Source organism: Euprymna scolopes, chromosome 6 (assembly GCF_053919585.1).
Source record: "Euprymna scolopes isolate OS-2025 chromosome 6, ASM5391958v1, whole genome shotgun sequence".
NCBI lineage: Eukaryota > Metazoa > Mollusca > Cephalopoda > Sepiida > Sepiolidae > Euprymna > Euprymna scolopes.
In genome coordinates this window covers 115401023-115416948 of record NC_136487.1, presented here as the reverse complement: position 1 = coordinate 115416948, position 15926 = coordinate 115401023, and the positions used below count along the sequence as shown (strand labels likewise).

Below are 15926 nucleotides of genomic sequence, written 5' to 3'. Positions count from 1 at the left end.
TTAAAATATATTGTCGGCTTGTTGAGGAGAGAACAGCTCAGTCCACACGTGTAGACGCCGGGACGAAGGAAGCCGATTAAAGGAGAAAGAAAGAGCAAAGTCTTCAGTGTGTCCACGTATTGTCGCGCGCGCGTGTGTGTGTGTGTGTTCTTTAGCATGATAAAGAATGTTCGTTTGGGTACCTCACGTGCAAACAAATGGGAGTTTAAAAAGAGTCATTGCCAGCTTGTAGTACTCACGTTAAACCTGAGGCCAAAGCCCAGGCGAAGTCTGCTGCCCGGAAGGGTCAGAATGAAAGAGGATTGAGAGTTTCAGATTTCGCCTTTTATATACTCTGTCACGTGATTGAGAGCTGGCTTGTGATTGGACAAGCCAGGGAGAAAATGGATACCCTTCAAACACGCCTAACAACACAGTGCTACTTAGTGCTACAACTTTCACCAAATCCGGCAGATATATAAGACGTCCACACCGATTAACTACCTATACACAAAAACATTTTTTACCTCCTAATTGGCATTCTGTCTAGTAGAGGGGTACTCGTAGCGATACGCCAGAGACATTAAAATGGATGGATAAAGAAAGTTTCAGTTACGCATAAATTTGTTGTATCCACCTACGCAAATTTTGTCGAAGTAAAAAGTAAAACGGAATCTCTTTGCGCAGAGGAAATTTACGACTACACCACGTGATAGAGTGTCCACTTTTTATCCAATCAATGCTCAAAGAAAACACCTTTTAAAAATTATTTTTCTGATGGCCTCCTCTGGGAGCCGGTCAAAAGCGTATATAAAGCGCGCGAAACCCAAATCAGTTGAGTTAGATTTCCGTTCAATTCAGGACGCAGAGCCATGAATTAACAACTCGCTCCGTCTCATGACGCAAAATCACTAACATTGATTTCGCGCGCCATACACCTAAAGCCTCTAAATCGCACTGGATTACCCCTCCCTCAAATGACCTTGTGTTACATCAGACATGTATGGAGTAAAATGATCGCATTTCTGTACTCATTCATATAAATAAAATTATTTCCTAACGAAAAGAAGAAACATTTTTCTCAAACCAAAAACATGATTGCTTCAGTAAGAGAAGGATTTCTCTGTTCTTTTTGCTAGCTCTTTTGCTCCAGAGTCTATTTACCAGAAAAATATATAGTCCTCGTGACTACATCTTTTTCTCTATACATAGTTCTAAAATCCTAACATTTATGTCCAGAACACTCTTTACAAGAACATTCAACATCTCGTTAAACATTGAACGATATAATCTTTTTCTCGCATGTTGAATCGGCACACACATACTGAAATGATTTGATTTATTTTTATTCTTAAAATAAAGCCATATTATGAGCTTTTAAATTCGTTTGACTATTATGCAGATATCTGACATTTTAATTTTTTTGTTTACGGTGAGGTGTGAGCGATCTTGATCCGTGTTCACGTCTCTGATACGACGCTGGCATAGATGGCCATCGGCCATTCCTCATTACCACACATACATACCATAACATTGGTGACACCCGCCGTAACAATATATATATATATATATATATATATATATATATACATATATATATATATATATATATATATATATATATATATATACATATATATATATATATATATATATATTGTTACGGCGGGTGTCATATATATATATATATTGGTGACACCCGCCGTAACAATATATATATATATATATATATATATATATATATATATATATATATATTGTTACGGCGGGTGTCACCAATATATATATATATATGACACCCGCCGTAACAATATATATATATATATATATATATATATATATATATATATATATATATATATATATATATTGGTGACACCCGCCGTAACAATATATATATATATATATATATATATATATATATTGTTACGGCGGGTGTCACCAATATATATATATATATATATATATATATATATATATATATATATATATATATACTAGCAAAAGTACCCGTCGTTGACTGGGTTAAAAAACAGCCTACAAAAAATGGACTCTGATTGCTGAAAGTATGATAGGTTATGAAAAAGAAGGGTTGTAAAGAGATAGCTTCGAATTTGGGGGTATCAAAACCAAAGCAAAATATGATGAAAGTAAAAATAAAATAGATAAACCATGACTATAGGATACCTGTTCACACTGAAACACTTATCACAATATTCTGTGGATCTATATTAAAAAACTTGTTAAACTTTGACATGTTTACATTCTATGGAGGTCAGGCGCGAACACACACCCCATAATTTTATTATACCATATTTCTTCAAACTGAAACATAATTATCAAAGTATACTTACGCAGATAGATATGAAAAGTCTTTATGAAAGTTTGTGCCTATTTCCATTCTATGGCGCCCAGGCGCGAACGCATACCTCAAAATTTTATTATACCATCCATATTTAAGTTAAAACATACTTATAAAAGTATTCTTATGCACATCTATATCAAAAACACTTGTAAACGTTTTTTTTTTTTTTTTAAGTTTTCAATTTTTTATTTCCATGCTTTGTGGACCAGGCGCGAACGCAGACCCCACAATTTTAATGAACCACTGTTCTGCCAGATCAAACATACCCATTCCTGTGTCTCGATACATCTTCTATCATTATATGTAATCAGTTTTTAAAATAATCAACCATATAGGATCCTATTCGTGACCACACACACACACGCGCGTGCGCGCGCACACACACACACACACACACACACATTCAGTTTTATATTATAGATATATGTATATTTCCCAAACAGTTACATGGTAAGTAGCTGAGGATCCCCGTTTCTATTTACAAAATTTTAGTTTTTGTTTTCTCTTTTCATCCTTAAGTGAAATTCTCTTTTATAATTGAGGACTCTTGAGAAATTGGCTCATGCAAGTGCTTAGTCTATTTCTATTTTATAATTTAAATTAATTTTTTTTCCATCCTTATATAAATGGATTCTCTTTTGTAATTATAAACGTTTTAGAAGTCGTAAATGCTAAGTCTATGATAGTTTAAATTTTGTTTGTTTTTTCTAGAAATTTAAACTGCACGCTTTATTCTTATTTTATATTTTTTATTAAAAAAAATGTCATATGCTACTGGTACCATGTAACCCAATACAACTTGCCTCATGGTCAGGTCACCGGCGACTAAACTGGTTCTCCCACCAGACTTTCTTGGTAAGGAGAGCGACTAGTCTCCCTGAAGGCTTAAAAATAAGACCTTTCAAAGGACGAATGGACCCTTTTTCGGGGTCAACGGCCAACTAGCACCGTATGTGTTTGTGTGTATGTATGTGTGTGCTAGGGTGGAGAGGGCTCCCGTAAGCCGTTGCTGGATCTCAACATTTTGAACCGAGAGAAAGACTTAGCTATCGTACAAAGCTAAGACTCTGTAACATCATATGATACTCCCTCAGGCATTTTTCTATAAAAATGGTCCTGTGGCGCTGGAAGTCATTTTTGGGCTCATGGACTTTAAGTGTCGGAGGGAGTGGCACTCGTCTGACAAGACGTTTCAATCATATATATATATATATATATATATATATATATATAATGCTAGTGTAGCGAACTTTGTACATGTCTGGATAAATAAAAGGGCAAAAAAATATAACTCGTTGACTTAGAATAAGTGCTGTATGCCAAATTGATATTTGAATATTATTAAACTAGCAGGACCCGTTAGCCGACGTTGCACGGTGGAAGCCTCCTCCTCTCACATAAAAGTAAACTACAGTTGTTGATAACCTGTAGGTACTATTTGAATCTGAAAAAAGCAAATAAGGGAATGCGCAAATCCGTATGTAATAATAAAATTAGGAAAAGTTTATTAATATAGAATGAAACTTCCATTTCGTTGTTTTCTCATTTGTATAAATGTGCGTAGAATTTTAAAGCCATGAATTACCTATTTTGTTTATTTATTTATTTTTTTGTAAACAAAGCAATTAAGCGTTTGTTATTAGTTATTTCTTGACTCCTTAAAAACCTTTAAACTGTCGCATAAATTCTTAGCAAATTGTCAAATACTTAACATAATTAAATCTTCCTTAGATCAGAGAAAAATCCAGGTTGTCCTCGGCGGTCGTACATCTAAACAATATGATATAAATGCGGGAGTGCCTCAGGGGTCTATCCTTGGACCTCTATTGTTCCTAATATTTATTAATGACCTCCTCGACAAAACTGCCTCTGAGATGGGTATATATGCTGATGACACCACACTCTATAACAGGCATGCCAGGAAAACAAATGAACACATAACTAAATAAATGGCAAAAACACTAGAGGATGACCTCCAATCTGTAGTGGAATGAGGACAAAAATGGATGGTCACATTCAATGCTGCCAAGACTAAACTGGTTTCCTTCAATAATTACAAGAAACCTTCTTTGCCACCAATATCAATGGCCAGTGACTCCCTATCTGAGAGTACATCTTTCAAACTGCTTGGCCTAACGTTCACAGGAAACATGAGTTGGAACAATTACATTGAAAACATTGCCAGGGCCGCTGCGAACAAGGTAGGCTCTCTCTATCGTGCTAGAAAACTACTGACACCTGAAAGTATCCTGTACTTCTATAAGGCCACCAATCGCCCATGTATGGAGTATTGCTGCCACATTTGGGCTGGTACATCTGCTACTACTCTCTCGCTCCTAGACAAGGTTCAAAAGAGAGTCGCCAATCTGATAGGCCCTGAACTGGCATCTAAGCTTCAGCCTCTGTCCCATCGACGAAACGTTGCATCCCTCTGCCTGTTCTACAAGTATTTTAATGGTGAATGCTCTGACGAACTGCAGACACTTGTGGCCCCACGACGTAGACACCCTCGACAAACCCGACAGGCAGCTAAATCCCACCCTCACGCAGTAGAGATCCCTAGATGTAAAAGATCTTTCTACTCCAGTAGTTTCTTCCCCAGAACCGCTAGACTCTGGAATTCAATTCCAGGTCCCTGCTTCCCCAACTGTACTGACATGCAGAAGTTCAAGTGTAACGTGAACCGACATCTTGCTGCCCAAATCCCAACATAGTGCCCCAGTAGCTGCAGCCCCTGATAGTAGCCTCCTACACCAAAGTGGCAATGTGCCTTGTTTGAGGTGATAATGTAATAAAAAAATAAATAAATAAAATATTTAAAATAAACTTCGTTTCATTTTGTTTTCGAGTTTTCGATTCGATGTTTAAGATTTATGGACGATTTTTTAAAGCGTTGATTTAACCACGGTAATCCGATATTAAATGAGAATTTGCTAAGAATTTTAAAGCCGCGAATTTTTATTCGACAGTTTTACCTATTTCGTTTATTTTCTGTAAACAAAGCAATCTTAATTGTTTGTTAATAGTTACTTCGTGACTGTTAACACGCCTTTAAATTGTCGAATAACATGTCATGGCGTTAAAATTCTTAGCAAGTAGTCATAATAAAAAATAAAGTTCATTTCATTCTGTTTTCGAGTTTCTTAGTCGATGTGTAAGTATGATAGAAGCGGACGATTATTTTTAGCGGTAATTTGGCCAGGGTAATCCGATGTGAGCATTTAACCGAACATCTTTATATTTTTAAACAATGCATGTATTGTAATTTGGTATGATATTTCCTGACGTGCAAGCACAGACGGAGAAGACTGTGTGCGTATATGAATCATTTTACTTGTGCACATTAAGCCTAACAGTAGTTAACTGTGTGTTTAAGAACGGTTAATAGGTTTTATTTATTTTTTTAGCACTCGCAAGTGTGTCCTATGGATAGCGATAGAAATGTAGGCATTCGATGTAGGAAAATCCGACTGAATTTAGGCAAGTTTTTACATGTGAATAACTGTGGCGTTATATGAGGTTAGCAATGTGTAAATTTCTGTTTCTGAGTAATTAATAATCGATAAATAATGTTCGTTTTAAGGTTAGTGTTTCCTGTTGAGGGCGACGCCATATTTGTCAACTGTCAGGAGTGTTCGTTATTGTGGGAATTTGTTTCATTCTTAAATATGAGAATGTCCGGTTTCAGCCAATCGTAAACGCCGGAACATTATCGGGGAGAAGATATTAATTTTGATGCGGAAATCGGAAGGAATATTTTCGGAAGGAACTCTACGGGTTATGTGGCAAATTACAGCTCTGAACTAATTGTGGTTTCTGTTTTACAGGTGTTTGAACTGAGTCAGGTGTGAAATGGAGCCTGTAGAATGTCGAGCAGTGATCCGGTTTTTGTATTTGAAAGGACACACACCGCAGGAGACATTTGATGAAATGAAAGAAACTTATGGTGATAATGCCCCATCATATGATCTTGTAAAACGTTGGCATCGTGAATTCAAACCTGACCGGAAGTCTGTGGAAACAGCTCCCAGACCTGTCGCCCCCTTCCGCCATTGATGAGGTATCTGTCCGTCAAGTTGAGGCTGCCATTTTGGAAGATCGACGCATTACTATTCGCCAAATAGCCCAAGATGTTAAGATTAGTACAGGGTCTGTGGAAACTATCATTCACGACCATTTGCATATGCATAAGGTGTCTGCCAGATGGATTCCCAGGTTGCTCACACCATTCCGGAAGCGAGAACGCGTCGAGTACTCGAGGATGAATGTGGAGATGTGCCAAGAACATGATTCAAAGTTTTTCAAAAGACTGATTACACAGGATAGAACCTGGGTCCATCACTATGATCCAGAGACCAAAGCCCAGTCAGTGCAGTGGAAGCACTTGGACTCACCACCTCCAAAGAAGGCAAGGTGCAGCCTTCCGCTGGCAAGATCATGCTCATAGTCTTCTGGGACCAGGACGGAGTAGTGATGACAGATTTCCTGGCAAAGGGTACCACAATTACAGGAGCCTATTATGCTTCACTTTTGAGGAAATTAAGGGAAGCTATCAAAATCAAGATTAGCAAAGGTACCCTCCTCCTGCAGGACAACGCTCCGGTCCACAACTCGCATGTCGCCTGATCAGAAGCACGGGCGTGTGGTCATGAAATCCTTCCCCATCCTCCCTACTCTCCTGGCCTTGCACCCTCTAACTTTCACCTCTTCCCAGCCATGAAGTTGTTTTTGAAAGGAAAGCGTTTCCCAGATGATTAAGCCTTGATTTCTGAAGTCACGTCGTGGTTGGAGGAAAACCTGAGGTGTTCTACAAAAACGGCCTCCAGAGCTGCATCAAACGATGGGAGAAATGCATAACTCTGGGTGGTTCCTATGTAGAGAAAGACTAATAACTGTGCCAAGTTTCGTTGCTCTACTGCTATGGAAAGTGGGTCAGGGGCATTACTTATTGCATGTCCCTCGTATCTGATATTTCCCCTTTATATTATCGGATGTTTTGGGATACACAAACACACACACACACACACACACACACACACACACATATATATATATATATATATATATATATATATATATATATATCACGTTGAAAGGTTTTTTATCTTACCATTCTTTTCTTTCAACATATCAAACGTTTCGTGTATTTTACAGACCTGTTTCGTTACAAACAGTCATTATTAGCATATCAATATTGAAATTTTCCCACGTATATTCTTCAGAAAAATCAAGAAGTTTTTCTCTTGAAAGAAATCCTGTAATGTCGGAAATATTCTATAGAAGATTCAACATCACATATTTTTTTTAAAGGTAAAGCTATTCAAACTTAGTTTAAATATGTGTTAAATAACAATTGTTTTTTTTTTGTTTATCTATAAAGGAATTTATTACATAATAATCTTATTCGTAACTACTATTTATTATCTATGTTAAATGTTTTTTTTTTATCTACAATGAGTTTATTTTAAATTTCGGATACGAAACTAACTCCTAACTTTTTAAAACCATATAATATATTTTTATATAGACGTTACTCTCGTATTTTCTATATCATTTAACATAAATTGTTGAGTATTTACCTACTAGTTACAGAGTATAAATATATATATATAAATTCTAACCATAGTTCTATTAAAATGATACCATTTTGTCTAATATAATTTATAACGTGCAATTTTAGACTTATAAAAATTAAGAAATCTTCTTATAAATAGTTTATAGAGTTCATGGTTTTAAGCAGGGGTTTCTTGTGTGAGTCGACATACGTAAGCAAATATACTTATAGAATTGTCCCATATATTGTAAAGCTTGATAACGTCCAATGTAAGGCTTAAGTGGTCAGTATGAAGCTATATTGATTGTTAATTGTATGTTGTTATCTTCCCTAGTCTTTTTTTATTATTTAAACAAAGAGAATTCACTAATATACGCTTAGTAACTGAGTCAATCTAATCGATTAATAAGCCGATTCCTGATGGGAGGAAATGTTATCGATCTACAAAGGCATTAGTATAAATCAATATTATATGCGCCCAGTTTATATACATATATATATATTTATTATTATTATCATTATTATTATTATTATTATTATTATTATTAAAAACAGTAATCTACGGACACGCGTGTTTCGGAGCCCTACTCCTCTTCAGCGTAGCTTGACTGTTGTTGGGATTCGAAACCCGGCCACTATGTATTTCAGTCCAACGCCATATATATATATATATATATATATATATATATAAATATATATATATATATATATATATATATATATATATATATATATATATATATATATATATATAGGGGCGCGCAATGACTCACTTCCAGTTATCTGATCTAGCTGAAATTTTGCATGTGCAATAATTTATATCACTACGGGTTATGTGGCAAATTACAGCTCTGAACGAATTGCGATTTTTGTTTTACAGGTGTTTGAACTGAGTCAGGTGTGAAATGGAGCCTTAACCCATTACGCTATGATGCCAAAGGCAAATTACTGTTTATATATATATATATATATATATATATATATATATATATATATATATAGAGAGAGAGAGAGAGAGAGAGAGAGAGAGAGAGAGAGAGAGAGAGAGGCTTCCTTCAGTCTTGACAGACTATGGATACCACTGTAAGGGTGCCTGCGCGTAAATTTTTCTGGCAAGAGTTGCGCAATTCTCAACACACGTCTTCTGAATTGACATTGTTTAATACCAGTGACAATTGAATATTCAGGACAACTAAAAACAATGCCAAAATAAGCGGAAAATATAAGATATTTTGTAATTCATATGCAATACTATTGAAAGAAATTATAATTGAAATATTTTATGGCTGTAAAAAAATGTCAAACACAGGCTCTGGGTTCGCGATGATCCCCTTTATTTACGAGTTTAAGAACCAATGTCACATAGTCCACTACACAATTCAGGTCATTACTTTTCTAACGAGCCTTTATTTGTTAAATTGTGATCAATAGTCGCTGAGATGTAAAACTCATAAAATTGCCCAGAAAGTGGTATATCTATCTATCTATCTATCTATCTATCTATCTATCTGTGTGTGTGTGTGTGTGTGTGTGTGTGTGTGTGTGTGTGTGTGTGTGTGTGTGTGTGTGTGTGTGTGGATATATCTATATTCGTACCCAATATGAATATTGAACTGCTCATATATTTAAACTACATGAAAATCTTCGGGCTTCTTGAAGATTATAATATTATTCTATGATTTACATTTTATGACAATTCGTAAAAAGCAATCTAGGTCTGAAAACCAATAAAATATGCACAAATTTGCCAACATTCGTATGCATAGTGTCCTGCAAGCCAGCTTAAGGTTTGTAGCTTCGTTGCCAAAACACTAATATATATATATATATATATATATATATATATATATATATATATATATATATATATATAGCTTCGTTGCCAAAACACTAATATATATATATATATATATATATATATATATATATATATATATATATATATTCTTATTCGTGACAAAATTGACACTTTTAGAAAGGAAAAAGCATCATATATTGGCATTCTCAAAAAGTGCATCTCTTAGAATACCCTTTATCAAAGACGGATCACTCGAAGTCTCAACCACATCCTCGAGGCGGGACCTGAACTTTGGAGCATGCGCCTATAAAGATGTCCTTCGAGAGATACCTGAATACCAGTTTAATACTGGAAATTAGTGTTGATTGATATCTTTCTTGACTGCGTTAACATTTTATAACTAATGGGATTGCAATCAGGAAAGCTGGGTGGCCAAATGTCGGGACTGATGAAATTGTGAAAGTTCTCGCACATCCACTTCTAGCTTTTCCAGGAAATGTGACACGGAGTTGTGTTCTGCTGCGATGCGCATGGTGTTCCCGGAGTTACTTTATCCAATTAGCGGCCGACACTAAAAATAACCCTCATATTTGAGTCTGATTCTAATTTAAAAGATGCAATGCTACATGACGTGCCCTTCGCTGAAAAAAAAGAAGAAAAGAAACACACACCCACACACAATGAAAAAAACCTTAAAGGTCGCGGCCAGAGCAGAATGCAAGAAAAATTCCGTGATTTTATATTGCTCTTCCTGTAGGGAAAATTTTAGTGTGACTGCAGTCATGGAGGCGGACTGCTAAGGGTGCCATGTACAAACTCGAAACCCAACCAACGGGACACAGAAAGGCGACAAATCATCAGGCTCGATCGCGTCTTTATTTGCATGAATGAGACAATATAAGGCCGGCAGTGAAGAGGTCGAAAATCGAGTTGAGTCGAGTTTGTTCTCGAGAACCGGACTGAACGTGTTAGAGCGTTGCCAAGAATCCAATTCAGGTTTTTTTCTATTAGAGTTCTTCTCATAAAATGAGAAATTATTGCGATTTAAAAATCCATTTAGTATGTGCAAGTAAACTTGAGAAAAGCACATTTGAAATGTGTCAATGTTATTTGAATAAGCGAACTGACACGATATAAGCTCAAATTCGATCGCCGTCTTGTTTTAATTTTGTTTATTCACATAATGTTGACACATTTCAAGCATGTTTTTTTCTCAAGTTTACATGCATAATACTAAATAGATTTTAACCCGAAATAATTCCTCCTTTATCAATGTTTAACAAAAACCACATAAAACTATTTTGATGCCTGTACAATTTTTTTCCTCCCATTCTGTCCTGGTTGCAATCTTTAATGCTTACCCAACTAATGACCATTAAAATTTGGGGATATTTGGTCTTGATGAAGCATGAGATTTCGAGCGTGTTGTAAGTTAATCATCTCCTGTTCTGCGTATTGTTAAACTAGTTAAAACGTCAGAGCACTCTCGGCTCAACTACGTCTTTGACCTTGTTGATGTATTGACTTTTGTGATGCGGTTTTATGAGTCGTGAATCGTTGCGATTCTTGTATGTTGTGTATAGAGCTTCGTTCATAACATTTTTCATAGTCGCCACTCCAACGCTAATTTTTCCCACCAAGGATCGGGATGGCTTACCTGAATCTTGAAGAATCTTGACGAAATTTCCTTGTGTGAACACAGGCCGAACGCATCTTATATGAGAGAGTTATGATTTCAAGAGTTTAACAAAAACATGACTTGGGTGCCATCAGCTAGAATCAAAATCATATCATTTAGCTCTCCAGCTGTATCCGCTATCATATACCTTAAGGACAGATGGATATCAAAACTTAAGAAATTAATGCAGATTAATGTATGAATGTATACTTTCGCATGAGTAAAGGAGCACTTTAAGTCGACTTACACCTGCCAAGTTCAATTTTTCAATTTTGATGCCTCAGTGTCTATTTTACCGGCTAAAAACCGAACCAGATCTTTTCCACGAGTCTGAATCCCCTTTATATCAAGTTTCAAGTTTGTAGACCAAAAATTGACAGAATATTTTGGTAGAGACCGTTCTGCACGCACTCACACACAAGAAAGGGCAAGGTACCTTATATATATATATATATATATATATATATATATATATATATATATATATATATATATATATATATATATATATATATATAGTATTCTCTGCACCGATCCAGCAGATTACTGCTTGGTGCTCTTTCTCTAAGGTCTTTGCACTCTTCTTGACCATTGATGACCATTTTTAGAGTGAGTTGGAGATATCCGATTTCTTTATATGGGTGAAAATGATTGATTATTATTATTGCTTCACTAGGAGTTGACACACTGACAGAGATTACTAGGAATTCCTTTATAGTTAGAAGAAAGTTGAACAAAATTGTCGAAATATCGATGGGAATTTTTTCATTGCTCTCACCATTAATAACGAAGATGGGATATGCAGCCGGCATTTATTTAATTCTTCATCAATTTACCGTTCAGTTCTCCAACCTTATATCTCACGGCCTTCGAGGTATTCAAAGAGCAGTGGGCGGGAGCTAAAAATTCCGAATGTTAAAATCCAGCACGAATCATCATGATACAGGTAATTCTTACACACAACATCCCGGTGCTTTCCAGTCCGCCAGTTCCGAAAGCCACCGCTACTACACAGAAACGAACCTTTCCGTCATTAAATACGCCAAAATAGTTATTACATGAAAATTATCAAAATATTATCAGATTTGTTTCAAACGTCTTGTATTTTATTATTCGTGTTCATTAGAAATTCTCACACAGGTCATCGTCACTGATAATAACCGATGGTGTTCCCTGAAGTCCGAGTGACACAAACGTCTTCTCAGAATTCCAGTACTCTCCACCTCTTTCCAGAACCATTGCAAATGATTTTGCTTTATCGCAACAGCCGCTTACCATTGATTTCTCGCTGGCAACAACCATTGGTTTTCACTTGGAGTCACGTGGTATTTCCTCCGTGTTTACTTTTTTTGCAATTTTCATGTGGATAGTTAGTGTTCGTAGTTTATGTGCGTTGATTTCCGCATTCAAAGGTTTTATTTAAGACTTCGGCTATTTTCATCATTGCCGCGTGTCTCAAACTTCTATTTGATTCCAATTTTTCAGAATACGAATAAGCCTCTTCAAAACCTCAGTAATTTTATTATTAATGATTCACCGCTTATCAAGGCCCGAAAACCACTCGAGGACAAGTGTCAATGGTTTGTGGTAGGTGGATCGTAAGACTAACGCCATAAAGATTGCAGACGATGAATTAGATTATTTAATAGGATAACTCGACGAAACTTGTTAACATTAGACATGAACGCGACCGCCTTTCCATTATCACCCAGATGAAAAGAGAAGATACCCGCTAAAGATCTTGGAGAACCACCCGTGCATCTTTTACCCTGAATTTAAATTTATGATCGATAAGTCTGATTCCGAATCCAAGTGAAACTTCACCTTTTTTATTTAATGGGAAGCAGCCCAACAACAGTGTTGCATTCCACAGATGGACAGAGTTGTTAAAAAGAAATTCTGATCATCGACGTTCCGTTTAGCTTCAAGTACGCAGATGAAGAAAAGGAAATTCCTTAAAGTGGTTGTAACTAGACGAGTTTTTGCTTTGAATATTTTACAGGGGGCAAGGATTTCAGCTCAGTTGAGCACTTACCATGAAACTAGTTATTGAGTAGAAAGAGACTATCCAAGTCTATTCTGTTAGAAACAGGTTATAGGGATGAGATGAGGATAACACTCACTGCATTCTAAAGTTGATTTTGTATATTGTCAAGGCAGGAAAGGATGTGCTAAGCAGCCTCTGCCTTATATGTGGCAACAATACGCGTTCTTAGCACATATCTTAGCACATATCCAGCTCTTATATAAGTAAAGGGTTATACAAGGAGTGTGATAAGTTAGGGACAATAGAAAGATCCAATCAATTTTGCTAGCGACTTTTGGTAACACATCTTTAGTTCTGGAGTGACAGAAGATTTCAGATTAGGTGGCCCTCTCAAGAAGAGGCACCATCCATTTGAACTGGGAAAAAGTATTGGTGTTGAAAGGAGAGAGGCTCGCCGCAAATAAAGCGTTTATATCCAGTGCTCTCATTGAGTGACAAGGCAACAAAGATAGAGGAAAATTTCACCAAGTCATACGTGCGGCTCATAATTAACCAAGAATCGACCCAAGGAATAGAATTGTATTCTTTCTGTGTCATTGGAAGGTGGGAAATAGGGACAGAGTAGAAGAAGCGTGATTTACTGGATTACCGGAAATACATCCACATTTTCTACTCGCCATCAGTGTGGGTGTACATCGATGCGGTTATACGCGTGTCCTATATACAACTCTCTCTCTCTCTCTCCTCTCCCCACCATCTCTCTCTCCTCTCCCCACCATCTCTCTCTCTGTCTCTCTCTAAACATGGCCTGATTTGAGTGACAAGTTGGTCCAGATAACTGAAAAGGTAGGTTTTATATCAGCGTTTTCGTTCTCCTAGACGGATAATCTAACATGATTTACGGGTTCATCTTGTTGAATTGGATAATTCTGCGCCTGGGTACCATACAAAGCATTTTTATGCCACCCTCCCTCCACGTGCGTAAGAAAAACATTAAGTTTCAACTTAATCAAGTTTTTCTTCTATCTTCCTCTCATGAGTAAAAACAGTAAGAAAAAAAATGTATAAAATAAATAAAAGAGAGGAAAAAGAAAAAAAAAAACAGAGAAAGAGAATAAAAACATTATTGAGTTGACGCAAACTTTTTTTCGGGTCAACTTGTTTAGGGTCAGTTCCACGTGATGGTGGATTCTTAGAAAGTCAGTGATACGAATCAATTTAGCAGGGCACTTCCCCCCTCTATCTTTTTAACCGTTTTTAAATTGATCATGTTTAAAACTCCCTTTTTAAACACGAATCTCCCATTCGTCGATTCGTCATATACGGCATAATCACGTTGACACACCGGTTCCCGTCAGATCACCGAAGTTAAGCAACATTGAGCCTGTTCATTACTAAAATGGGTGACCAATTTGGGAAGTCCAGGTGCTGTATGTAGGAGATGGTCGACACCTCCCTGCAAAAACTTGCAAAAACCTAACGTCGTCATCTCCCCTAACGGGGATGTACATGCGACTGGAGACCGCTTGTGAATTTCATACTCCCATGAAACTTCCTCCTTCGGAGGAAGGCGGTTAGACCCTGAATAGGGTTGGTGCTGACTACACACACATTCGTCAGAAGCAAAAATAAAATGATCAAGATGCATCGTTATTAAAAGCTTGGTGTTATCTTTTATACAAAATTACGAAATATACTTTGGCGACCTCTTTCGCGACAAAAATAAAGCAGGGGAGATAAGCATTAAAGAGGATAAAAGAACTATAGCTTAATCTATGTATCTATAAAACCGAGAATGTGTGTGTGAGAGAACACTTCTCAACCTATATACTCAACGACTTTTTATCTACAGAGTTGAAATTTGGTATATATGATATTCAGACATGTAGAAAACTTTATAATCCGTTTTCATCCGGAAAAAATGGCGCCTAAGGAGTTAAAATTTTAAAAAAATTGGTACATGGGAATCATCAGATTTTTTCTGTTTGCTAACTGTTTCATGACTGCGCGTGCGTGAATAGTTCACATTATAGATTACTTATGTTAAGAATAAGTAGTTTGAAAACACCATTTGCAGATAGTGTCACGCTGTTCTACTGATTATCGTACTTTACCTACTGTTTTTAGGTTTTGGTTTCGATCTCAGCTCGAGTATTTTTCCTTTTTTTCTTACAAGAAGTGAATTGTTTAGAAAAAAAAAACAATATTCGCATGCACATGTCTCAGTTTCTGTATGAATTACGACTAGGCAACGCTGGGCTTCCTGCTAGTATAAAATAAATAAAAGAGAGAAAGAAAGCCTTGATGACGTACTGATACGTAATCAGCTGTGAATGAAGTTTATCTCATAGCAACCGTGAAGTGTTTTCGACATCTTTTCGATAAGCACGATGATTTACTTTTTAAGGATTAATTCTTGTTTACTTAACTTCAACGACGGTCAGATGTGTCAAAGAGTCGAACTTAATGTGGATCGTAATCATTACTGACGTCATATTCTGGTCGGTAATAACATAACATTCTAAGTTATCGTGCAGGACTTTCAAAGTCAATCCCGAACAGACA

General features: G+C 36.4%; 1 protein-coding gene, 1 long non-coding RNA gene and 1 pseudogene across 3 annotated transcripts in view; 2 read left to right on the top strand and 1 right to left on the bottom strand.

The window, feature by feature from the left end:
* The window catches only part of LOC145277897 (kelch-like protein 10), a 123341-nt gene that overhangs the window by 53379 nt on the left and 54036 nt on the right, over positions 1-15926 (bottom strand). The window lies entirely within an intron of this gene.
* Positions 1-15926, top strand: part of LOC145277899 (uncharacterized) — a 246078-nt gene that overhangs the window by 225175 nt on the left and 4977 nt on the right. The window lies entirely within an intron of this gene.
* Positions 14680-14798, top strand: LOC145278485 (5S ribosomal RNA; annotated as a pseudogene).